This window comes from Pongo pygmaeus, chromosome 7 (assembly GCF_028885625.2).
Source record: "Pongo pygmaeus isolate AG05252 chromosome 7, NHGRI_mPonPyg2-v2.0_pri, whole genome shotgun sequence".
NCBI lineage: Eukaryota > Metazoa > Chordata > Mammalia > Primates > Hominidae > Pongo > Pongo pygmaeus.
In genome coordinates, this window is record NC_072380.2 from 19,176,845 (window position 1) to 19,204,679 (window position 27,835).

A 27,835-nucleotide genomic window follows, 5' to 3' on the forward strand; every position below is an offset into this window, starting at 1 on the left:
CTATACCATCTAGGTGTCCAAAAGTGCACTCTGTGATGTTCGACAATGACAAAATTACCTGAGGATGCATTTCTCAGGACATATTCCTATTATGAAGCAACACATGACTGTGTATGTTAGATCCTTGAATTGTGATGAATGTTGTTATAATAATATTATTATTACTAACAGTAATTCTAAACTAATCATTGTTTGCGATTTCTCTAAAGTCTCAAGGTTTCTTGCACTGAAATAATGCTAAGTTGAGGCCCTATTTTTTTGCTAGCACCACAGACCTTCAAGATTCATAAACTATGAATGCAAACAACAGATCATTAAAAGTGTACTTTATTTGTGATAATGATTTCTTCTCATCACTTCTACAGAGAAAAAGAACATTCTAGAATCGTAACAATGGTGACAAGGGGTGTGGGCACAGCGTTCTTAGGAGGGGGAGACACCAGAGCACCAACTTCTCTCACTTAAACCTTATGACAACCTTAAGAAGTAGGCAGCATGATCCCCTTCTTGGAAATGCAGAAAGAGAGAATGGGGGAGATTGAGAGGCTTGCAGAAGGTGACATCATTAGGGAGAACAGTGGTTGAGGTGGTATACAGGTCTGGTTCTTTCCTCTCCTCTCTATGACCAGTGGACTTAATGTAAACAGCATGTCCAGCCTGACTGTACTTCCTGGCCTCAAAGCCCAGGTTCCCAAGAAAGATCCACCCACCCCACATGAGCTCCCTTTGCTCATCAGGGAGCTTTACCGTTTCTAACGTTGTTTCCCTAATGTTTTTAAGAACTTATGTGATTCAAGATTGTATAAAAATGGTACTTTATCAAGACCATTGATTGAAGTGAAGAAAACCAGTGATCTCAAAGGAATGATGATTCCAGAGAACAAGTGTTAGAGGCTTAAGACCCAGGAAAATCCCAAGGATTCCTGGAAATATTCCATTCAGAGTTTTAGATCAAAGGAGGCACAACCTGCCTCCCAATTCTCATTCATTCTCCCAGATGGTGGAGTCCACCACTGTCTATCCTTGGCATTGACTTGCAGAGCTCTTTGGAGTCACTATGCCCAATTTGGTTGTGACCTGGTGGGTGTTCACAGCTGATAGGAAGAAAAAAATGTGGTAATCTTAGCCTTTTCCTGCTGTAAGAATTGTGTTTGGAAAATGACCTGCATTCTTAAGTCAAGAAAAAGTGAGAGACAAGGTACAGCTGGAATGGGACACGAGACTGAGGGAGAGTTTGGCGGAACTGAAACCTGAATAGCTAGGGAGGCATGAGCGTGTTAAGGGAGTGTGTGTCAAGGGCATAGATGAGGTGACTGAGCTGAGAGATGACCTAGGAGAATCAGAGCAATGGTAAGAACTAGCACTGACCATCCCTACTCATACTTTAACAAATAAAGCTTCAAGATGTTCTAGGATATTCTATCTACTGGTTAGAAATGCATCTTCAGAGTCAGAGTTTTAGTTTTTTTTCCACTATTATAAGAAAATTTTTGTCCATGTGAGCTTCATGTAATATTGGTATTGGCAATGATGATGATGATTATAGCTACTGTCTTAGTCCATTCAGGTTGCTACATAACAAAATAATATAGACTTGGTGACTTACGAACAACAGAAATTGATTTCTCACAGTTCTAGGGGCTGGGAAGTCCAAGATTAAGGTCTCAGCAGATTTGGCGTCTGGTGAGGGCTGCCTCCTCTTAGACAGTGGTCTTCTTACTCCAACCTCACTGGGTCGAAGGGGTGGAAGGTTTCTCTGGAGTCTTTTTTATAAGGAAACTAATCTCATTCATGAGTGCTCTGCCCCTGTGACCCATCACCTCCCAAAGGCTCCATATCCTAATATCATCCCCTGGAGAGGTGAAGATTTCAACATTTTACATTCATCACTTCTAATCTTTAGAACAAAGTAAATATTAGAATCTCTGTCTCAAAGACATGGACACAAGTCTGCAGAAGTGAAACTCTTTCCCCGAAGTGACAGCAATGGAGTGGATGCGGGCCCAGGTCGTTCAGGCTCTAAGGTCCGTGCTGTTTCTATGATGCCAGGCTGCTTCCTAATTAGTATATTTAGGAGATAACTGTATTTTAAAGATAAAGACCTGAGATTTCGAGAGGGAAAGAAAAGAAGAAAACATTTTCACCTCCTCTCCAGGAGCCAGGGCCCATCATCCCCTCAACCTCTTAAACTCCTGCTTTTTCCAAACTGAGTCCCTGGTGACCATTTTTTGCCTCTCCCTGAAAAGCAAGCCCAGTTCATTTCTTCAGGAGATGACACTGTGTCAGATATTTCCCCTTGTGATTATTATTTCTGGAAGAACCAGATGGGAAAGCTTGAGAAACATTCTAATTAGAAAGAGTCTTTCATTTCCATCCTGTTTCTATTTCCCTTCCAGCCCCCACCCCCATCCCATGCACACATTGGCACGTTCTGAGCACTTCTTTGTATTTTAGGTTGATATGTGCCTACCCTGGCAGCTGATCACACAGGCAGACTGCTTTTGAAGTAAATGGAAAGACTGCCCAAACAGACAAGAGTACTGAGCCACACGGGGAGTTTGAATGCTCTGTTCTGTGTCAAGCCCAGACGGCCGGTTCTCTTATTCATGGTTTCTGAAGCCCTTTATGCTAAAGAGTGCTGGGCAGTGAGAGACAGGGTCCTTTAGCCAGGCAGGGCTCAAGTTCCACACCATGAAGTGAGTGGGAAGCTGCAGTAGATGCCATTTGAGTGTGAGGAGTGAGGTGTGGGGTGGCTGTGCTCTAAGTCACCCAGGCAGGAGCCAGGGTCTGTACCTCCTCCCTTTAAACTCTCACTGCTCCTCAGTGAGGTCATCCTCACAGTGTTGTGCATTTACTGGAAGCAGCCTTCACAAAACCTTGATTAGATGAATAGGAATTACTTCTAAGAGCACGTTTTCTAAGTAGTCAGCTCATGTCTGTTGACCTTGGTAATGGCTGCAGTTGTATCTAGTGCCCCTGTGAGACAAGCAGTTCCCATTGGCTACTCAATTTAATCCTCCCCGGGCTACAGCGATGAAGTAACTGAGGCCTGAGAGCTGAATCAACTTGCCCAAGGTCACTAACAAGAGGCAAAGCCAGTTCTTGAACCTTTTTTGTCCCAACTCCAACCTGGGGCTCTGAAGTCCTGCTGCTCCACTGGAAGGGCCCTCAGTGCCATTCATGCCTAGGGTGGGGCACTCAGGCTGGGTGGGGATGCAGTCACACTGAGTGGGCCCGTGATCTGGTTCACCTCTGCCTGGCAGAACTGGAGGTATGGACAACCTTGGCAGGGTATGAGTGGGATAGGAGCACATGTGCTCAGCTCACATGCTCTATGCCTTTCAGAAGCAAATCTCGCAATAGTGGAAGAATGGCCTTATTTATCTTAAGAAGTCACACCAAGTAGATGAAGTGTGACACATAGTGGGAGGAAAGCAACAATTAAAAGAACAACCACGGCCGGGCACAGTGGTTCATATCTATCATCCCCACACTCTGGGAGGCCAATGTAGATGGATCACTTGAGTCCAGGAATTTGAGACCAGCCTGGCTGGCCAACATGATAAAACCCCATCTCTACAAAAACAAAACAAAACAAAACAAAAATTAGCATTACCCCTGTGTGGCGGAGCATGCCTATAGTCCCAGCTATTCGGGAGGCTGAGATGAGAGGATTGCTTGAGCCTGGAAGTTCCAGGCTGCAGTGAGCTGTAATTGCGCCACTGCAATCCAGCCTGGATGACAGAGGAGACCCTGTCTCAAAACACACACACACAAAAATCAAAAAGCAACTGTTTGAAGCATAAGGCTTTTCTTTAGGTCTTCTTGATGGCAAATGGCTGCTTATTCCCTTGAGCACATACATGCAGTTGGGCTTGATTTTCAACCTGTCTTCCTTCCCCTCTAGTGAAACAGCCGTGTAAGTAGGAGAGGAAAGGGTCCTTCCATAAGATGCAAATGCACCCATCAGAGTGCCATAGAACCAAGAGTTCTACCTTTACAGATTAATTTTTCTGGGTTAAGCATTGTCTTGGGGGGTAAGAGTGAATTCTCCTTGAAAATATTAGCTACTCTGGGAGGAGAAAACCCTCTATCCCTAATATCATGCTTCAAGTGGTTTTCTGAGACTGCTTCCTTCTACACTGCCAGGTCCAGCAGCTCCTGCAGGTGGGTGGTGGTGGAAGGAGGAGAGAATGGGCCACAGGCAGACCAAGGGCAAGCTTAGCAGCACTCAACATCCTCCATGAACTCAACAGAAGTCAAGAATGCAGGCAGCTCATGATGAAGACCTGCAGCGGCCCAGGTTTACCAAGCTCATTCACAATTACAATTGGAGAATTCGTCTTTGGTCATTTTCTACTTTAGAAATAGGGTAAATAATGTAACAATGTTTTTAAAAACAAGCTTCATCCCTTTCGGGTCCTTGTTTTAGCAAATATTCGCATCTAAAGGAAATATACTTGTGTGTGTACACACATGTGACTGTGCTGTTTGTTTTCCATTCCGCAATAGGAAAAAAACAGTTAACATGCTTTAAAAAAGTCATCCAAGCAGAAAATTGGGAAGAGCAGCAGCTGTGAGAAGAGATGTGTGCAGGGGTTACAAATGATTTCTCATTAACTCCAGATGCTCTTGTTCCTGGTCACCACAGCCCCATCTGAGAGGCAGATGTGACAGTGCTGGCAGTGACGATGACAGAGGAAGAGATGGGAGGGAGAAATGGTTAGCTTATTTGTTTTAAAAGAAGCTGCTCAAATGTTTTGAGTCCTTCTATGCCTCATGAGTTACAAACCCACAGAATGGGCAGGGCTTGGCTTGAAATTGAGGACAGCCTGCCTCTGCCATTTCCTGAGCGGGTGATCTTAGGCAAGTCACTTGGACTCTCTAATGCTCATTTTCTCACTAATAAAATGATGATGATAATACAGTCTGCTTTACAGAACGGAAGCAAGAACTAAGCGACATAATATGTAAGAAAGCAATTTATAGAATTGAGATTACTATGAACAAGGGGGTTATTTTTCTGAACAAATGGCTTGACTCAAGGTCACAAAATATTCATGACAACATGCCCTTTAGGGTAATTCTGAGTAACATGAATCTTAAAGGATAATTAGGAATTGGGCAGTTAAAGAGGAGGAGAGAGAGCACTTAGGTTTTGCATGAGCAAAACACACACACAAAGAAACCATGAGGCGTGTAATCTGCAGGGCAGGCTGGCGCATGCAGACTTGAGGGGTGGCGGGTGAGCAGGGGTGGACAGATGAGCCCCCAGGTGGTTTGGGTCAGTAGCAACTAATCATAAAGTTTGAAGCAGAGAGTGGCAGGAGCCTGATCCTAGAGGCATTATATACCTTCTCAGGGAGATTGAATTTTATACCCTAGAATGATGTTGTATCTATTATGTTCAGTGAAATTTTAACAAACATATCTTTTTAAAAAAGTTTATTTAGTCAAGCAAGTTCTAGAATGGTGAAGTAAATAGTTAACCCTGTTTCTTTACTGCAGGACTAGTTGGTATGCTAGTATAGTTACTAGGTTATGCTAGGTTAGCATACTAGTTTAGTACGATAACATGAACCACAAATCTTCAAGAAGGAAGTACTCTGGGATGTTTCTTTAAGACCTTTGAGCACAGGACTTTGTTTTGTTTTGTTTTGTTTTTTTGAGACAGCATCTCACTCTGTTGCCCAGGGTGGAGTGCAGTGGAGCAATCACCACTCACTGTAGCCTCGAACTCCTGGGCTCAAGCGATCCCCCCACCTCAGCCTCCTGCGTAGTTGAGACCACAGACATGTGCCAGCACACCCAGTTCATTTTTTTAAAGAAGTGTTTTTGTAGAGACAGAGTCTCTCTCTATCGCCTAGGCTGGTCTCAAACTCCTGGACTAAAGCAATGCCCCTGCCTGGGCCACCTGAGGTGCTGGGATTACAGGCGTGAGCCCCCAGGCCCGGCCAGGACCTTTTGTTGGTCCTCACTCCCTCTTGCCCTCCCACTGCTCCAGGATTTCCCTGTTCTTACTCCACAAATTGGGGAATGCTAGGACCATGAGGGGCCATGAGTGAGCTCACTACAAGTCTGTGCTTGTAAACGCCACTGTGGTTTTGCCAGCTTTTCCTGATTTCCCATGCACTTGCCAGAGACACCCTTCCCCAGCTCCTCTTCACACAGGCTACTGCTTCTTCCTCTCCATGGATGAACTCACCACCTTTCCTGTAGAAAGGGTGACATCCAAGCTGGGGGCCAGCCTTCTGTTCCACTCCAACACATCTACATCTACAGACTCTGTCTTTGCCAGTCCCTGAGATGTTGGTCCTCCTTTCTAAAGTGAAAGCCACCTTCTAGTCTAAGACGGGAATAATTGTCAGAGAAGTGAAGCTACATGTTCCAAGGTTGGAGAGTTAGTAAGAGGCAGAGCTTTGGCTAGCATTCAAGTCCCCTGATGCCCAGATGAGGACCCCTTTCCTTGGCTCATCATTATCTGTATCTTCCATTCTATAGTCTTAATCCAAGAGGTTCAAGTACATGACAGATGTATGTCATTAATACATTTTTAAAACACTGGCATAAAATCACTTAAACACATTGTGAATGCCTATTGGCTTTAATCTGTCAAGTTTTTTTTACTTGAATTATTATTTTTTCCTTTCTTTTCATTACACTATTTCTTCTTGTTTGTTTCTTTTGTGTTGAGGCAGGGTCTTGCTCTGTTGTCCAGGCTGGACTGCAGTGGCATGATCATGGCTCACTGTAGCCTCAGCCTCAACCTGCCAGGCTCAAGAAATCCTTCTACCTCAGTCTCCCAAGTAGCTAGGACCATGGGTGTGTGCTACTACATCCAGCTAATTTTTTTTTTTTTAATTTCTTGGTAGAGAAGGAGTCTTTCTGGGTTGCCCAGGCTAGCCTGGAACTCCTGGGCTCAAGCAATCCTGCTTCAGCCTCTCAAAGTGCTGAGATTACAGGAATGAGCCATCACACTCAGCCTGCACTGTTTCTTCAAGAAAAATCACTCCAGTCCTAGAACTACCTAGGGATTAATATAAAACCTTCTGTACTAACAATGAAAACTGAAGTTAATGAAATTCAGCTGCCTTTCACGGTAGTTTCCATTTTGTTTCCCCACATTTTCTCTGAGTTTCTACTGTGCTGGGGATGCCAGTTGAGGGTGGATGACAGTTGTGCTGGGTGACAATAAGGGAGGCGCCCCACCTGCAGAGCCCCTGAAGCAGGTACCTGAGTTGCAAGGGCATTTCAGCAGGTAGCGGACCCACTTTCACCCCTGTTATCTCTTCATGCGTTACTGACATGGAACCAAACACATCCACTGTGTTCGTGCCACTGAAAATGTTTGGATTTAGAGACAGCATCTGAAAAAACGTCTCTCTAAAGCCCTTTGCTTTAAAGAAGGTCTCTTGGCATAAAGTCAACACCTTTCTTTCTCCATTGCCTGTTTCTCTTGGTGTTTAGAGTAAAACTGTTCTTTGCCTCTTTCTTTTTTTTTCCCGAGTACTTTGGGTAGAATTAGTTTTTGTTTTGCTCATGTTAAACCCATCTTTAAAACCTGTATGGCTATTTTCTAAGTTTTCAAAACTCATCCACTACTTTAATCACATTTTCCAGGCACTATTTCAATCCAGATAATTCAAAGGCACCAGGCTTCAGAACTCAGAGCTGGCACACACACGACCTGAGAAGAGGGCTTGCTCACCAAGTTTACAGCAATCAGATTTGGAAGGAGTGAATGGTTGTTTGTGTTTAAAAATAGTCAGTTGAATATGGGAGGCTTTTTCCAGTTACTGTGGAGAGACGCTTTTAGGCCTGATTAGCCCCCAAACCACAAACTATGAATGCTTTATAGCTTGTGGGAATAAATATATCCTGAGATAACCTGGGACATTCATTCCAAAGCTATAATAATCTGGACACAACAAACCGAAGGCTGAATTATTAAATGAATCTAATAATGTTAATTCTTAATAAAATGTTACTATATATAACTTAGCTTTCATATAATCCTCTTTCCTTCTCAAAATATATATATCTGCTGAATCATTTTATCTTTCCAGAGCCTTGCCTCCAGTTTTTTTTTTTTTTCTTGTTTATTTTTGAGACAAAGTCTCCCTTACTCTGTCACTGAGTCTGGAGTTCAGTGGTGCAATCTTGGCTCACTGGAACCTCCTCCTCCTAGGCTCAAGCGACTCTCCTGCCTCAGCCTCCTGAGTGGCTGGAATTACAGGTGTGCACCACCATGCCCAGCTAATGTTTGCATTTTCAGTAGAGACAGGGTTTCACCATGTTGGCCAGGCTGGTCTCAAACTCTTGACTTCAAGTGATCCGCCTTCCTTGGCCTCCCAAAGTGCTAGGATTACAGGTATGAGCCACCTTGCCCAGCCACCTCCAATTTTCTTTCTAATGTAATCTATCCCTCATATTGTTGCTAGGGATATTTGTCCATAACACAGATACAAGCAATTTGGTTTTTTTGGCTCAAAATATTTCATGTTTCTCTATATCCATTAAGTCTGAACTCTCCAATATCACATTCGGTACTCCCCACAATCTGGCCTCTCACTTTCTAGCTTTGTGTGCCTCTAATAACACTTTACCATTTCAGCTACCTCCCTCTCAATAACGAACATCAGCAAATATTTATTAAGCATCTATATTACATGCCTTGAACTTTGCTAATGGTCAGGTTAATGTCAGTGAATAAAAGAGTTGTGTCTCCAGGTCTTGTGTAGCTTTCCATCGAATCACTAAGGGAGAAGATAATATAATTAAAAAACAAACCAATTCATACCAATTCATTGTGAGAAGTGTCACGAAGCAGATGCCGTAACAGAGAATCACAGGGGAAAGGCACTTCACTAGGGATCAAGGAGGACTTCCCTAAAAAGATTACAAGGTGGAACATGGACTGTGCATTCCAGGCAGAGGGACTCGCATGTGTGAAGTCTCTGATTCAGACCTGTCTGCAAGGTGGGCTCTGTAAAGTGAGTATTCACAGCAGAGGACAGTATGACGGGAACATCTCGGGGCAAGGGGCGTTATGCAGCCTACCACAGTCACTGACTAGAAAACTCACTGTTGGATTTGACATCCTGGAGTACATTGGGTTGAGAAATACAATTTTGGCAGAAAACAGTTTGGAGTTGGTTGAGGAATGAATCAAGGAATAGAAGGATCATAGACAGACAATCCTTTAGAGAAGTTCTGCTTTGACAGGTCATAGCTTCAGGGGTTTGGAGAGGGAGATACTAGAATGTGTGTCTATGCCAAGACTGATTGAGTAAAGAGAGGGAGATTGATTCTGCAGGAGAACTGTAAGTTGAGCTTACCAGAGAAGTAGAAGACCACCGACAAGCAATTGAGAGCTCATTCGAAGTCTAAAGTCATTAATTTGGAATGAAAGAAATAATATAACTTTTTGCAGTTGTGCTCACGCACAGAGAAAGTAGAAGGCTGAGTTTATCCATGAAGCTATGGAAGATAAAGGAATTTATGGTCTTTGTAAAAAGTAACTAGAATGGTAGAATATGGAATTGAAACTAGGCAAGAAAGGAGGCATTTATGAGGATATCGATGAACAGTGAGAAAGTGAGAGAATGGATGGAGTGGATGCCATGAAGAAACTGAAGGACTTTTCTAGTAGGGATACTTGGACAAATAAACTAGAAGGTTATGGGATGGCCCAAGAGCTTGATGTTGGCCTTCAAGATTTTAGAGGTTGTACAATGATCCAGGGGGCAACTATTGGAGTGGGTGACTGAAGTAGATGGAAATAAAAGATCCCTTGAGATAAGGAGGTGAAGAAACTGAGATGCCAGGGGACTGAAATGGCCTTTCCTGGGAATGCTGAGGTTACAAAGAGTGATGACAGAATTTGGGGTGGAGAGGAAGACAGGGAACCAGAAACTAAAATCTTCAGTGACTAAAAAGGAGGGGTGGGGTGGTGGTGGTAACAAAGGAGACGGTGTATCCAAGTCACAAGAACCCCAAAGGGCAAAGTTTCTGCAGGAAAAAGGGGACAATGGTCTGGTGGTGACAGAGGAAAGAAAGGAAAACACCTACCTTACGTGGTTACGTGGAGTATGGGAAATAAAACAGCCTTTGGTGGCCATGGGAGAAGTGGTTTCAGAAAACCACTGCATTTCAGAATGGAGATGAAGAGAATGTTACAAGGGGAGGCTGTGAGATGGAGACATTTTATGGTGGAAGAGAAGGAGAACTTGGTCGAAGAGGAGTAAACAGAGATGTGTGAGAGTGAGAGCTCTGTTGACAGTGGATGATGGGATGCTGGGACCTCTTCCGTGGGTGAGGCAAAGGGAGATGTGCGCAGTGAGATTTGGCCTGATGGCCTCTTACAGGAGGCTTGGCTCTGGTGGTCTGGGACCACAGTCCTGTCCATGTGGTCCAGGGTGGCAGCTCTCTTGGGACACCTGCATAAACGTCTTCCTGCTGGATCCGTGTCCTCGCAGACCTCCAACATATTCTAGATTTTCCCCTTTCTGAGCTTGGCCCCCAGTGCTCCTCCATGCAAGATGCTCTTACCTGCTAGTGCTACCTAATTTAGTCTCATCTGTCTTTAATGCCTGACACAAATTTCACTCTTTCTGCAACATCCTGCAAGATCCTTTCAATCAAGAGACCACTACTCCCACTTCTGAATTTATGTAAGTGGAGTGGGATATGCAATTCAAAATGGGATGTTTTAAGACATTTTTTTCCCTCTTCAGCAGAAAACTTTTTTTATGTGCATTTTTGAGGCAGGAGGTGTATGCTGAAGGGAGGTCCCTGTAGTTCTAAGGACCCCCAAACCTCCCTTCCAGGAAGGCTAAACAGGATATGTGTTGTGTTGCCAAAGGTTAGGGCTCTAATTTTTGTCTTTTTCTTTCTTTCTTTCTTTCTCTTTCTTTCTTTCTTTCTTTCTTTCTTTCTTTCCTTTCTTTCTTTTCTTTCTTTCTTTCTTTCTTTTCTTTCTTTCTCTTCTTTCTTTCTCTCTCTTTCTTTCCTTCTTCTCTCTCCCTCTTCCTTTCTTTATTTCCTCTTTCTTTCTTTCTTTCCTTCCTTCCTTCCTTCCTTTCTTTCTTTCTTTCTTTCTTCTCTTTTTTTTTTTCAGGGCCTTGCTCTATTGCCCAGGCTGGACTGCAGTGGTGCAATCACAGCTCACTGCAGCCTCGAACTCCTGGGCTCACATGGTCCTCCTGCCTTGGCCTCCCATAGTAGGGGGCTGTAGTTTGAGGGACCCCTGAATTCCTGATTAGGAAAGAGACAGAGAATGAGGCTTTGGTGAAGGAAGGCTAAACAGAGTGTGGGTGGAAGCTGTTTGCAGGCAATCAGAGAAGCCTACAGGAAATGGGCAGAGGGAATCTGAGCTTGGAGTGTTCAGATGCCAGAGGCCACCCAGGGGGCCATTCTTAGAAAGTTCTAGGGTCAGGGAAAAGAAGCAGGGACTGTACAAAACCAGAACCCAGATCCAAGGCCTGATTTTAGTCTTCTCCTGAGTGAACATCACTCATTTGTACCAGAGCCCTCACCTGTCCACAGATGGTGACTTACAGGAGCTGCAGTTTCTGGCTCAGTTGCTTTCCAGTCCCTAGCAAGGAGCCTTGTGCATATGTTGCAGATGCTCAAATAAGTTTGTTGAGTTAATAGACTATCCTCTGAGATGGGCAGATGTGTTACTCCATCCTTGCATTGCTATAAAGAAATACCTGAGACTGGGTAATTTATAAAGAAAAGAGGTCTGATTGGCTCATGTTTCTGTGGGCTGTATAGGAAGCATAGTGGCTTCTGCTTGGCTTCTGGGGAGGCCTCAGGAGACTTACAATTATGTTGGAAGATGAAGCAGGAGCAGGCACCTCACACGGGGAAAGCAGGAGCCAGGCAGGGGGAGGTGCCACACATTTTTAAACGACCAGATCTCACAAAGACTCACTATCCTGAGAACAGCACCAAGGGGAGTGGTGCTAAACCATTCGTGAGAAATATGCCCTGGGATCCAGTCACTCCCCACCAGGCCCCACCTCCAACATTAGGGATAACATTTCAATAGGAGATTTGGGCAGGGACACACACCCAGACTATATCAGTAGGTTAATCACCTCAACCTTGTTATACTTTAGAATCTCCAAGACTAACTTCATACATTACTCCTGGAGATTCTGAAATACAACAAGGTTAAGGTGATTTCTTTGTATTTACTTAAAAAGCAACTGACAGAGGAAGTAAGAATTCAGGCTACTTCATGTATGGGTATCTTTGCCATTTGTTTGAGCCTCAGCTGTGCAGCTCCCCTGAAGGAACAGAATGAGAGTCTGCTACTAAGGTGACAACTTGCAGAAAAGAAAGCCAAGATTTTATGAATACATAGTAACATTTTCCCTTTGCAAAGAGCTTGCATAAACAAGGCCATTTAAAAATAGTCTTCTGATAAGAGCTCTACAATAACCATAGTGTATAAAAATTGGAGTCCATATGGAAACAACCCGGGAGACAATATACAAAAATTAAAGTCATTGTAGAGTTAGGTTGGGATGATGAGTAATGGCCCCTGACTTTTCTTCAATCACTAGTTCACTATTTTTATATTACATTTTCAATACAAACGCTTCAGAAAATTCTCCAGTTTAGAATAAGGCACCTTGTTATATAAAGTCATCATAATAACTTTATAATAATAGCATTCATTTAATTTCTGTTAAAAAGAATCACAGATAAAAAGTATTTTCTCAGGTCTGCCCCTGGAACACAGAAAGAATGCTCTTTAGGGTGGAGCAGCATCAGAAGCCCTCCCACGGTGGGGGACATTCCAGTTGGCATCCAAAAGGCCCTAAGTATTAACTGGGGGACTTTAGGGTTGAATGCCACAGCTGCAGGTGCCTTTTGTCAAAATGCAGTGAGTAGGAAGCTGAAGAAATGACTAAGGAGCAGAACTGTGGAAAATGGGAGGGAGGTGAAGTCTGTGATATTAGTTTCAGATCATCGTCATCAAACCCTACCCACTGCCAGTCTCCCCCTACCCATTGCTCATCAGCTGTCACACTGATACCTCCAGCTGGCAGTTCCTGAGTAAATTCTGACTACAGCAGATGAGATCTCAGGACACTCAGATCCATCAGCTGCATGCCCTCAAATTAGACTTGCTGCCGTAGGCTGTAAGGTTTGGAGGGCCTGAGGCATCATGTCCACCATATCAGAGCCTTCTCCTGAGTCCTGCATGTAGAAGAAGTTTATTCAAAGTTAAGCCTGATCAAATTAACTTCTGCTGTTAGAAGTCAGGTTAGTGGATTCCTTGAGGATGGATGGGTGGCAGAAGAAAGAAAGAATTCCTGGAGTGGTAGTAAGTTTCTCTTTCTTGATCAGGGTGTTACTTGGGTATGTTCACTTTGTGCAAATTCATTAAGCTGTTGTAAATTTATTCTATGTACATTTTTTCTTATATGTATTATAATTTAATAAAAAGTTAAAGGAAGAAGAGAGGAGAGAGAGGGAGAGAAGAAGAAAGGAGGAGAAGAAGGAAGGAAGAAAGAGAAGCTCGATGATAAAACTAGATCGAGGAGCTTGAGCCTGATTCTATAGGCAATTGAATGCCACTCTAGGTTGTTTAGCCGAGTATGACATGATAGTTGCATTATTATAGGAAGATTAATTTTACCGTGGAGAGCAGTTTAAATGGGATGAAACTGAAGGCAAGAAAATGAGGGAAGAGTTACAGTGACCTAAGTCTGCATGATGATGGCTGAGACTAGACTGGGAGGATGGTGATGATAGTTAGAAGGGTAGTGAGGGACATTCACCACATAAAGAGACAGTTGTAAGATAAGCTATTACATAAGTGAGCTGACATTCAGCACACATTACATGTTGTTTACATATATAATATTTAATATCGTGTTGCACACTCACTTTGCTTAAATTGTAATAAGAAATCTTGCTGTTATCAGTTGGCAAAGGACAACTCACATAGACTCAGGTCCATGGCTGAGGGCTACAGCTCTGGGTCTAACCAGTCTCTATTCTCAGATATGGACCATTTGTCAGGAGGCAAGAGCAAGGGCCTAGGAGTGACTCTAGCACAGACTAACCAACTGATTGGCAACAAGAACCTTGCTTTTTTGCTTTGTTATGGTTTGGTTTGGTTTTTAATACATCATGATAATACTGGTGTCAAATACTTAGCTTGCCAGATCAAACTACTACACTTTCTGGGAGCTGTTCAAAAGATTAATATAATGGCTATATGTTTGAGATTAAAGAGATAATTGCTTTCTGCAGCCTATTAAGAAGATTTTAAAAGATGAGATCAAACAGATTGATGCGTATCCTTCTGCAAAACAATATGAAAAATATATTGGCACAAGGCCCTTAGTACAACTTAGATTTATGCAAAACTTTCATTTTTCACAATCCAAAATTAACAAACTCAGAATGACACAAATGTGTTGAAATGCAATGCAAACTAAACATTTTAGTACATCGTCCTACAGTTCAACAGAATGTTGATATTTAAATTCACAATTAGGCACCTCATTTAATTTCTGCATGATGATCCAATGGGCAGAAAAAGATGAATTGCTGACACACTGACTTTTTTTCAGCTCCCAAAAGGGAAACAAAAGTTTGCAGTCAGAGACGAGTGAGGAGTTCATCTGGTTCATTAGTTTGCATAAATCTGTAATTATGTACAAAAATAATTTGTATGTACTGTGCTAACTGTATGATTATTATTATTTAGCTTTGTTCTGATGCCAATCATTGAAACATAATCCAATTTTATTAAGTTCCTCAGAGCCTTGGAGAATGTTAGTTACAAGACCTTTCTCTGCTCATTAGCGCTGACCTTTATGGTTTGTTTATTTGGAATTTTTAAAATTTTTTTTGGCCTCCTGCCCCTAAGTTAAGTCGCCTTTGTTTAATAATCTATACTGTCATTATGTCCTCTTGACCCAGAAGAGAGGCACATGAATGGGAATACTGATGCCAGCTTTACAGCTTCTGCACACGGGCAATGTGCCTGAATTCCTATCATTTGACTCTGATTTCTTTTGAAACAAAGGGAGTGAAGAGAAAGAGAAGAACAGGTATTCAAGGTCTTTGTGGGCTCATAATTAAGCACTGTTATATAATGTGATTAAATAGCACAGGGCATATAGTAAGTCCAATATCAATATCATTTATTATCATTGTTGTTGATGGTGTTGTCTCTTCATATTTTTGAGCACCTCCACTTCAGTTTTGTGCCCCATCTTGAGGCTTTGTTCAAAGGTCTTGTACCCCCAAATCTAAGTCCTACCTAACAGAGCAGCTGTTTTCTTTCTACCCTCTTCAAAAGGAACAAGAAAATGATCAGACAAAATGATCAGCCAGATAGGTGGAGCTATGTGAAGACATGCTAAAAGAGAAGAACACTTCAGCCTGCAAGAAGTCCAAACAGCATCATGTTCAAAATCTATCAAATCTGAATGGCATGTGTAAGATGAACATGTGTAGTCCCTAAATCTACAGGTATTCAGATGACAAGTGGACTCTGAAGTGTAATGATTGAGAGCTTAAGACAAAATGAATTTTTTATTTCACATAGTAGGTAATAAACTTAATAAATTAATTACTGAAATGCTCATGTAGGAAATAAACCTTTTTTTAATTAAAAAAAATTTTAGAGATAGGGTCTTATACTCTGTTGCCAAGGCTGGAGTACAGTAGCATGATCATCATTCACTACAACCTCAAGCTTCTGCGCTCAAGCAATCCTCCTGCCTCAGCCTCTCGAGTAGCTGGGACTGCAAGCATGCACTACCACACCTGGCTAATTAAATTTTTTTCTTCTAGAAACAGGGTCTTGCTATGTTGCCAAGGCTGGTCCTCGAACTCCTGGCCTCAAGCAATCCTCCTGCCTCAGCCTCCCAAAGTGTTGGGATTACAGGCATGAACCACAGTGCCCATAGGAAATATAACTGAATTATAAAAAGGTCAGAAATATTTAACAATCATTCTCTAAGTATCTATTATGAAATGATGCAAACTATTAGCCAGGGATGGTGGCATGTGCCCATGGTTTCAGCTACTCAGGAGGCTGAGGCTGGAGGATCACTTGAAGCTAGGAGTTCGAAACCAGCCTGGGCAACACAGCAAGAGGCCATCTCTACAAAAAATGCAAAAATCAGCCAGGCATGGTAGTGTGTGCCTACACGCTCAGTTACTTGGGAGGCTGAGGTGGGAGGACTGCTTGAGCCCAGGAGGTTGAGGCTGCAGTGAGCTATGATTGTACCACTGCACTTCAACCTGGGCAACAAAGCAAGAAAGTGAGACATTACCTCAAATTAAAAAACAAAAAGTACCTAAAAATTTGGGAAATGATTGTATTTTAAATAATTATATTATATTTAAAAGAGAATATATTTTAAAAGAAAAAAACAATTAAATGTATATCACAAATACAGTAATACAAAAATATGGAAACTTGTGACAAAAGAATTTATTAAAATGAAAGTAATTCTGTAGGATTGGGGGCAGTTCACTCAAAGCGTTATTTAATATGATTTTGCTTTAAATTAACATTTTTCCATTTTACCTTTTTCTATGCTTTTATTTCGACTTTTTGATGTTATGTTTTAGGTGTGTCTCATAAATAGCGTATAGCTGGAATTGTTTCCTCAGTGATGACAATCTCCCTGTCTCATGGTTTACTTTGCTTTTAACTTGCAAAATGACATAATTTACATTCATTGTGCTTATTGATATAGTTAGACTTGTTTATAACACATTAACTGATTATTTTCATTTGTCCTACTTTTTCCATGCCTCTTTTGTCATCTTCCTTGCATTTTAAAAAAATTTAACAAGGTTTTTATTTATTTTTTTTATCCTCTGGCTTCTTTTTTTTTCTTTTGGTTTGGAAGCTAAATATTCTATTGTTATTCTTCTGTTACTTTCCTTGAAATTTAAGTAAAAAAGCCCAAGTGTAATCAATATCTTAGTCTCTCTCTCAAACTAAAATAACCTTGGAATACTTTATTCCACAATTAGACATCATAATTTTTATTATAAACAACTTGCTTTCTTTTTTCTTTTTTTAAGAGATGAGGTCTCACTCTGTTGCCCAGGTTAGAGTGCAGTGGTGGAGGGTCTTGAAGCTGCGGTTTCTCACTGCAACTTCAGCCTCCAACTCCTGGGCTGAAACAGTCCTCCAGCCTCAGCCTCCTGAGTAGCTAGAAGTACAGGCATGAATCACCAAACCTGGCTAATTTTTTAAATTCTGTAGAGACGGGGTCTCCCTACGTTGCCCACACTGGTCTTGAACTCCTGGGCTCAAGGAATTCTGTCACCTTTGCCTCCTAAATTGCTGGGATTTACAGGCATGAGCCACCATGGCTTGGCCAATAAACTGCATATTTTCTAATATATTTGCTCACCATTCCTTCTTGCATATCATACAGTCCTTCTAAAATCATTTCTCTTTATCTTGAAGTAGAGTCTTCAGAAGTTTCTTTAGTAAAGGTCTGCTGGTGGCAACTTCCCCAGCCTTTCATTATCTAAAACGGTTGTTGTTTTACTCTCATTCTTGAAACAGTTTTTTCTGGGTTTTCATTCAGCTGTTGATGATATTGTTCCACAATATCTGACTTTGTCTTTTATTTTATAATATTTTATTGATGCATAACAGGTACACATCATTCTGGCTTCCTTTCTGTGTGTGTTGACATGTCTTCCAAGTTTCATCGTCATACCTCTGTAAGTGAGCCACCTTTTTTCTTTGGCTGCTTTTAAGATCTTCTCTTTGCTTTTAATATTTTGCAATTTCACTAGGGCTTATCTAGGTACAGTTGTATTTTTATTGATCTTGTTTACTAAGCTTTCTGTACATATAAGTTTTTCATCAGAAACCCATTTTGCTTTTCAGTTACCACCTCTCCTCCGTCCTTTCTATTCTCTACCTCTGTGGCTGTGATTGATAATATGTGTGGTAGAACTCATCATTCCATCCTCCATATTCCTTCCACATATTTCCTGTGTCTAGGCTGATATAGTCTCTCTTCAGTTGCCATTAATTCACTATTGAATCTGTTCATTGAGTTTTTATTTTAACAATTATATTTCTCACTTTTTTTCTACTCTGTCCTTGTCCAATCCCTCCCTCCCTCCTTTCTTTTTCTCCTTCCTTCCTTCCCTCCTTCCTTCCCTCCCTCCCTCCCCCTCTCTCTCTCTTTCTCCCTTTCTCTCTTCCCTGTTTTTGGTTGTTGTTTTAGTTTTGAGTTTTTGTTTGTTTGTTTGAGACAGGGTCTTCCTCTGTCACCCAGGCTGAAGTGCAGTGGCATGATTGTGGCTCACTGCAGCCTCAGCCTCCCAGACTCAAGCAATCCTCTCATCTCAGCCTCCTGGATAGCTGGGACTACAGGTGCAAGCCACTATGCCTGGCTAATTTTTGTATTTTTTGTAGAGATGAGGGTCTTGCCATGTTGCTCAGGTTGGTCTTGAACTCCTGGCCTCAAGTGATCTGCCCGCCTCGGCCTCCCAAAGTGCTGAGGTTACAGGCATAATCCACTGTGTCTGGCTATATTTTTCATTTTTGAAAGTTCCATTACGCTCTTGTGTAGATCTACCTATCATTTGGTTTCTTGATCAAGTTGTTTATGATACCATTCTTTATTTCTATAAATACTTCCCACTTAATTATTTTATGTCCTTTAATAATTTTTAAAATCTGAACACCTTGGGGTCTAAGTCTGTTTACTTCCTTCTTATTCATCAGTCTGACTTGTTTCTTTGTGTTTTTGCTGATCTTTGATTGTGAACTCATATTTGCTCGATATTAATCCATGCAAATCATGCTGATTTCTAAAAAGAGAACTTGTGCCTGTTTTTGCTGCTACTGAAATGGGCGCTTTTAAAGTCCCCTTTGGAGTTCTCTGGTTCGCACCAGAATAGCAAGTTTAGCTCACCCACCTGGTGCTGGCCTGAGGCTTGAGCTTTTTATTGCAATGGCCTTTGCTCTCAAGGAAACACTCATTTCTCGTTGCTGACTGTTCCCAGCTCCTGTTTCTGTTTTTACTTACTTTATAGTTGGGAGACAGAAGTGGGGACTAGAAGCTGTGTGGGTAAGAAAGTCCTTGAAGATTTCCTTTACTTCTCCTGAGTCCTGCAGTATAAAAGCTGTAATTTGTATCAAAGGAGATTTTTTTTTAATTTTTAAACTTCTTAAGCAATTAACATGGTGTCTGATACTGTACTTATTTAACAAATGAATAAGTAATTTTAAAAATGTATAAAAATAATAGCAATAACATTCATGGGGCATAGCCTTATGCCAGCCCCTATGCCAGTTTTAATCTTCCCAACAATCTTACAAGGTCAATATAATTATTTTGATTTGTTTATTTTACAAATAGTAAATGGCTGTTGTGACTTTAACCCAAGTCTGTCTTGTTCCAAAGCCCATGCACATAATTGCTCTGTATGTTGTTTTGGCATAAATAAATGAATAAATACAAAATTTCACCCATTAAATTAATACATATTTCTTGAGGATTTATAAGTAAATAGTAATAAATTTATTATAAATAAATAGTAAAATATCTAAGCATTGTTTTGTAAGTACTGGGATATAGCAACGAACAAAAGAGAAAAATATTTCACCTATGTGGAGCTTACATTATAGTGGAAGGAAAAAGATACAACAAAAATATGTAAGCACGTTTAATATATGAAATATGTAAGGAAGATTAAGTTTACCAAGAGCTGGGCAAGACTATTACTATTTTACTTTAAGTGACCAGGGAAAACCTCATTGACAGGTGATATTTGAGCAGAATATATGAATGAATAAGTTTAAATTTTAGCTATCTTGATACAACATGAGACACGTTACATATCATTTAAACATAAAACAAAATTGGATTTTCTTTGATAAAAGTCATGTTCTCCAACAGTTATTTATTTTATTTTATTTTATTTTTTTGAGATAGCGTGTTGCTCCATCGCCCAGGCTGGAATGCAGTGGTGGGATCTCGGCTCACTGCAACCTCTGCCTCCCAGGTTCAAGCGATTCTCCAGCCTCAGCCTCCCAAGTAGCTGGGATTACACACATTCACCACCAGGCCCAGCTAAGTTTTGTGCTTTCAGTAGAGATGGAGTTTCACAATGTTGCCCAGGCTGGTCTCAAACTTCTGAGCTCAAAGTGATCTGCCCACCTCGACCTCCCAAAGTGCTAGAATTACAGGCGTGAGCCAACACTCTCAGCCTCTAAGAGATTTTTGTTGTTGTTGTTGTTGTTTGAGATGGAGTCTCACTCTGTCACCCAGGCTGGAGTGCGATGGCGCAGTCTCGGCTCACTGCAATCTCCGCCTCCCGGATTCAAGCGATTCTCCTGCGTTAGGCTCCCTAGTAGCTGGGATTACAGGCATCTGCCACCACGCCTGGCTAATTTTTCTATTTTTAGTAGAGACAGGGTTTCACCATGTTGACCAGGATGGTCTCGAACTACTGGTCTCAGGTGATCCACCCGCCTCAGCTTCCCAAAGTGTTGGGATTAGAGGCATGAACCACCAGGCCCAGCCAAGAGTTATTTTTAATATTAACAATGTATTATACTATACTTTCTATTTAAAATAATCAAATATCATTGTATTATATTTTTTGACCTTATCCTGGAAAGCTAATGGGTGAAGCGTCAGAGTGAAATGGTTATTAACATGTGTTTGAATTCGGATGCATTTATACCTCCCTGTGTGATCTTGGGTGAGTTACTGTACCTTTTCGGTCTCAGTTTCTTAAAGTGGGAATAAAATACAATGTCTTCTTCACATGGTTATTGTGAGGATTAAACAAATCAATAAATGCAATACACTGAGAACAATGCCTATAATAAGTGCCAGCTGTTGTTATTATTCTTCTCATTTTCTAGTTGAGTAATTCTAGATGCAGAATGATTGCTGAAAAACAAGACTGTAAAATGTAAATTCCCTGGTTTCAGCAGAGAAGCAGTCTAATTGCCTAAACAAGCTTAAAGTCTATTTTTGAATCATTTCAACATTCACTTCCTAGCATCTCTTTTCATGCATTGTGCTTTCGTTAGAGCAATTTAAGTTGCTACTAACAGGATTTCAGGGTTAAAGTCAACAGAATATATATGATTCTGCAAATGTTTTTTCAAAAAGATAAATGGGCAAACCCTTTCTTATTGCAGTTTTCTCCCATTTTCTTGTTTGTTTTTCAATTTTTAATTATATTTTTAAAAATTTTTGTGGGTACATAGTAGGCATATATATTTATGGGTACATGAGATATTTTGATACAGGCATACAATGTGAAATAAGCACACTGTGGAGAGTGGGGTATCCATTGCCTCAAGCATTTATCCTTTGAATTACAAACAATTCAATTACATTCTCTGTTTTAAAATATACAATTAAGTTATTATTGACTATAGTCACGCTATTGTGCTGGCAAATCATCTCATTTATTCTTTCTATTTTTTTGTACCCATTAACCATCCCCACCTCCCCCCACCCAACTCTCCAGTACCCTTCCCAGCCTCTGGTAACCATCCGTCTACTCTCTATGTCCATGAGTTCAATTGATTTGATTTTTAGATCCCACAAATAAGTGAGAACATGCGATGTTTGTCTTTCTGTGCCTGGCTTATTTCACTTAACATAATGATCTCCAGTTCCATCCATGTTGTTGCAAATGACTGGATCCCATTCTTTTTTGTGGCTGAATAGTACTCCATTGTGTATATGTACCACATTTTCTTTATCCATTCATCTAACGATGGACACTTAGGTTGCTTCCAAATCTTAGCTATTGTAAACAGTGTTGCAACAAACATAGGAGTGCAGACATCTCTTCTATATACCGATTTCCTTTCTTTTGGATATATACCCAGCAGTAGGGTTGCTGGATCATATGGTAGCTCAATTTTTAGTTTTTTGAGGAAACCCCAAACTGTTCTCCATAGTGGTTGTACTAATTTACATTCCTACTAACAGTGTACAAGGGTTCCCTTTTCTCCACATTCTTGTCAGCATTTCTTATTGCCTGTCTTTTATAGTAAGCCATTTTAACTGGGATGAGATGATATCTCACTGTAGTTTTGATTTGCATTTCTCTGATGATCTCAATGATGTTGAGCACCATTTCATATGCCTGTTTGCCATTTGTATTTCTTATTTTGAGAAATGTCTATTCAATATCTTTTGCCCATTTGTAAATTTAATTATTCAATTTTTTCCTATAGAGTTGTTTGAGCTCTGCATATATTGTGGTTATTAATTCCTTGTCAGATGGGTAGTTTGCAAACATTTTCTCCCATTGTGTGGGTTGTCTCTTCACTTTGTTAATTGTATCCTTTACTGGATAGTTGATGTGATCCCACTTGTCCATGTTTACCTTGGTTCCCTGTGCTTGTGGAGTATTGCTCAATAAGTCTTTGTCCAGACCAATGACGTGGAGATGTTTCTTGATGGTTTCTTGTAGTAGTTTCATAGTTTGAGGTCTTAGATTTACGTCTTTAATCCATTTTCATTTGATTTTTGTATATGGTGAGACCTACGGGTCTAGCTTCATTCTTTTGCACATGGATATCCAGCTTTCCCAGCATCATTTATTGAACAGACTGTCTTTTCCCCAGTGTATGTTCTTGGCGTCTGTCAAAACTGAGTTCATTGTAGGTGTGTGGATTTGTTTCTTGGTTCTCTATTCTGTTCTATTGGTGTATGTGTCTGTTTTTAGTTTCCTCAAATTTTGGATTCAAACTGTGACTCCTATTTAACTAAGGAATGATGTAAAATTCTCAGCATGAATCTAGTGTATTTTACTGATTTACTGGAAGTACTAAAAATAAAATTATTTTTCTAACGGATGGTCTTTATTTCAGTTTATAATATATAGTAGAGTAAATATGAAAGAAATTTCAAAGTAGAGGCCATTCTTTTTCCAGAAGAATCACAGATTGCTGAGGATTTGGGTGCCAGCCCTGCTTTCTAAACTTTCACATTCCATGAACATTCCAATAAGGTAGCTAATAACTATACGTGGCTATTGAGCACGTGGAATGGGCCTATTACAAATTGAGATTATCTCTAAGTGTAAAATACACGTTCAATTTCGAAGTCTTTGTATAAAAAATGAATATGTAAAATATTAATTTTTACATTAATTATATATTGGGATCTTAATGTTTTGTATATATTGGTTTAAAATATATTATTAAAATTAATTTTACCTGTTTTTTACTTTTGTAAATGTAGCTATTAAAAACTTTTAAACGATAAATGTGGCTCACATTATATTTCTATGGAATGGCACTGGTCCACACAGCCTTAGTAAATCCTTTCTTTTTCTTTTCTTTTTTTGCCTTTTTTTTTTTTTTAAATATAGAGACAGGATCTCCCTCTGTTGTCCAGGCTGGTCTCAAACTCCTGCCCTCAAAAGATCTTCCTGCTTGGCCTCCCAAAGTGTTGGAATTACAGGCATGAGCCACTGCACCTGCCCAGTAAATCCTTTCTGATATACCCTTAGTGCTTCCAACTAAGTACCAGTCATCATTTTCCTTCATTTCATGGGTATGGGGACAAACAAAATGGCATATGCGGTTCCCAAACTGTCATTTATGCCAGTCCTACCTTAAAAATTGGTCCATAGCTAAAAAGATGGTCTTACCTCATTTTGACTACTTTTACTATGCTTAGGACAAGGTGTTAGTTATTTCAGTAACCAAAATAAAGCTTTTCAGAATTTGTTCATCCTTTTTTTTTTTTTTTTTTTAAGAGATAGAGTCTAGCTCTGTCACCCAGGCTGGAGTGTAGTGGCGCTATCTCGGCTCACTGCAACTTCCGCCTCCCAGGCTCAAGCAATTCTCCTGCCTCAGCCTCCTAAGTAGCTGGAATTACAGGCATGCGCCACCATGCCCAGCTAATTTTTGCATTTTAGTAGAGACAGGGTTTCACCATGTTACCCAGGCTAATCTTGAACTTCTGACCTCAGGTGATCCACCTGCCTTGGCCTTGGCTGGGTTTACAGGCGTGAGCCACTGCGCCTGGCCTTGTTCATACTTTTAATTTCATTTAACTTGATTTGGGGGCACAAAGTTCAGTGGGATGAGAAAGAAAATAGAGGAGAAAAGACAGGGATACCTCGCCCATTTAAATACACTAGGAAATTAAACAATTTTACATCATCAGATTACCAAGGACTACTTAGATGCTAACATATAATTTAGGTAAAGGTGGATGATAGAGGAAAAGATTCCCTAGGGTAATTACTTGGTTACTCACATATTCACTATGATTCACCAAATCCCACAGTAATTACACTCCTTCTCTTGGGCGTGTTCCTAACAAGAATCTATTAATTTGACTAAACGTCAAATCCACGTTTTACAGGGCACACTGTCGGGGGCACCACATAGAGGTAGCAGCCTCCTGTTTGGCGCTGCTGTCTCTTGCCCATGCTCTATTGTGAAGGGTTGTGGGGGAGACAGAGGACAAAGAAGACACTGGAGAGGATTTTCCACCGACAGCCTAGGAAGGGATTTCCCTCTCTGTGGGAAGAAGAGGGCAGAGTCTCTTAAGAAATCATCTTCGTGAAGTCCAAAACCCCTGGGAGTTTGAAACACACTTGACCCCATGAGTTTCAGATACAGGGTTGGAACCTTGCTGTGGGCTGCCACAGCTTGGGAGGCAGGGCAAGGAACTGGGCCCTTCATCTACTCACTTACGCTGCTCTGAGCCACTTTCCCAAAGGTTACTTTTTCCCTTCTGTGCTTTATTTGCTTATTCACACAATCATGCCCTAACTCGAAGACAACTCAGTGGGTGCTATAATGGTTGCCAGATATGTTTCAGATATACTGGGATAATGCATGCTGTCTCTCTATGATGTGGGCCAGTCTTTGCAAAGCTATATACAATTATAGTAATTAGATTTACCTTCTCTAAATCTACTAACACAGAAAGAAGATACGTAGAATCTTTTTAGTATAACCGTAAAGAGAAAATGAATTCCATGAATTATGAAAAGAGTAGTGTGTGTGAAGACGTGTTCATGTTAAGATTATAACTTATTTTGAGAAACTGTGCAACAATCTAATGTATTAAGAAAGTTTATTGGGGGGAGGGGGGAGGGATAGCATTTGGAGATATACCTAATGCTAGATGACGAGTTAGTGGGTGCAGCGCACCAGCATGGCACATGTATACATATGTAACTAACCTGCACATTGCGCACATGTACCCTAAAACCTAAAGTATAATAATAATAAATAAATATATATATATAAAAGAAAAACAGCTAAGTTTTGTAATTTTTTTTAAAATTAAAAATTTAAATATAAAAAAAAGAAAGTTTATTTATCCTCAAATTTCGTACTAAGAATTATGGTTTAAATTCATTTTCCTGAAAGATTTCAAGGATCTGGGTAGAAACTGGCAACTAAAAATGTAATTAGATGTGATTTACCATAACTAGGACTTAAAAAAAAGAAAACCTACACTATTTCTTTAACACTTCTAATTATCCGGCTTTGGTGAAAGCATTTATGGTTCCTTTCTTGGAAACCTTTCCTTAGTAACTATTCACATACCACTCCAGATGGGTGTTTCATATTTGTTACTGCTTACTGCCCTTTGTACCTAAATTTCATTTTGCATAAAGCTAGCACATGAGAACATTAATGAAAAGGATGTATAATTTCTTGTCTTTTAGAAAAATCCCATTTATTTTCTTCTGAGAGTGAGTGAAATATGTAACTCTATATATCGTTTACAATATGCAGTAATTATATTCAAATGTCTTTCAAATTACTATTTTCTTCTGAGTACTATTGCTTTAGTATAAGTTCAGTACTCTAGTATAGCCAGCCTACATGATACACAAGCCGTAATGTACTTCCCAAATCTTGCATACCACATAGAATTTCTACATGCCAGTCTGTTTGGGACACCCTCATTCCTTCTGCCCCCATGGGACCATCTGAGTCATGACTTGAAAATCCAGATGAGGTTCTCTCATGCTCAGGGTCCCTTGAAAATGCCACATTCCCCAAAGAAGGTGACACCTGAAGCTACTGCTCCACTTTCAATGGCCAGTGACTGCATCCCATTGCTTGGTGTGTTGAGAGCCATTTTTCTGAAAGTTCCTTGACTCTGTGACAGGTCCATCTCATTTTCCCCTTTGAGCTTCCACCTGCAGCCTGAGTTTTCCACTGCTTCCCTGTCTCAATCAGTGGTTCTTCCTCCAGCAGTAGATCTGGGGGAAGCTTCAAGAAAAGGTTCATCAGACATTTTCTCCTAACACTTAAACCATCTGACACCATCAGATGGGTTTCTGGATAATGAGCTTTTAATTGGCTCATATGTTTTTGAAAATGTCATCTTTTTGTCGTTAAACTTGACTCTCTTACCATTACATTCTTCTTTTGGGAGTGAATTCAAATGAGGGCTGGTTTAATTGGGTCATCTATCCTAAACCTCCATGAATGACCAGAGAAAAGGCACTCTATGCATAAATAATTTGTTGATGATGTATGAGACCCACGTGCTTTTTTTTTTATTATTGTAATAGTGTTGTTTTCGTTTTGTTTCTTTCTTTTTTTCTTTTCTTTCTTTCTTTTTTTTTTTTTTGAGACACAGTCTCACTCTGTTGTCCAGCCTGGAGTGCAGTGGCGTGATCTCAGCTCACTGTAAACTCCGCCTCCCGGGTTTAAGTGATTCTCCTGTCTCAGCCTCCCAAGTAGCTGGGATTACAGGCGTGGGCCACCACGCCTGGCTAATTTTTGTATTTTTAGTAGAGGTGGGGGTTTTTCCATGTTGCCAGGCTGGTCTCAAACTCCTGATCTTGGGTGATCCACCTGCCTCGACCTCCCAAAGTGCTGGGATTACAGGCGTGAGCCACCGCACCAGGCCTGTTTCCTTCTTTCTGTTAGCTAGTTTTATTTGTGCCTGAGCTTTACAAGAACATATGAAAAAAGTTCTGCCCTAACTCAGGCACCCTTAAACTGGCCTATCTATACTTTCTTGTGGGTTTTCTTCCGCTACAACAACATTGTGTTCATTCAGCTTGAACAATCACAATTGCAAACATGGAGCATGTCAGCCGTTGCCCGGGGAGCGCAGTGACCCAAGAACTCAGCCCGACTCTGCTTATCTGGGAGGCCCACTCAGTCTGGCAACAAGAAACCTCGGCACATTCCTCCTCAACAAAAATCAGCGGTACAGGCTCCTTTATCCATTTATTTTTCTAGATCACAAAGTTGTCTCTAAAGCTCCAGATAATAATTTCTAGAGGATACCTTTTTATGTGGTAATGTTTAATTGGGATATAATTCATATAACGTGAAATTCACCATTTTAAAGTGGTTTTTAGTATGGTCAGTTGTTTTTAGTAAATTTGCAATAAAATCATCACCACTATATGATTCCAGAACATTTCCCCCATTAAAAAAAGAACCTCTATACCTGTGAGCAGTCATTTCCATTCCCTGCTTCCCCCATCCCCTGGAAGCCTCTAGTTTACTTTCTGTCTACGTGGATTGCATATTCTGGATATTTCATATAAAAGGAATCATACAATAAGTGGTCTTTTCTGTCTTGTTTTTGTTCCACTTAGGTAACGTTTTCAAAGTTTTTCTATGTTGCAGCATGAACCAGTACTTCATTCCTACATGAATAATATTCCATTTATGGCTGGATAGTATTTCATTTATACATACACCATATTTTACTTATCCATTCCCAAGTTGATAGGCATTTGAATTGTTTCTTTTTTTTGGCTATTTTGAACTAATGCTGCTATGAACATTTGTGTACAAGTTTCTGTGTGAACATATGTTTTCAAT

The 27,835-nt window shown here is 40.6% G+C and overlaps 1 long non-coding RNA gene across 1 annotated transcript in view; it reads left to right on the forward strand.

The window, feature by feature from the left end:
• Positions 1-436: 436 nt before the first annotated feature.
• Positions 437-27,835, forward strand: part of LOC134739990 (uncharacterized) — a 53,559-nt gene continuing 26,160 nt past the window's right edge. The window contains exons 1-2 of the long non-coding RNA XR_010127155.1: positions 437-586; positions 4,150-4,372. This is a non-coding gene — a long non-coding RNA (uncharacterized LOC134739990). The remainder of the gene's footprint in view (positions 587-4,149; positions 4,373-27,835) is intronic.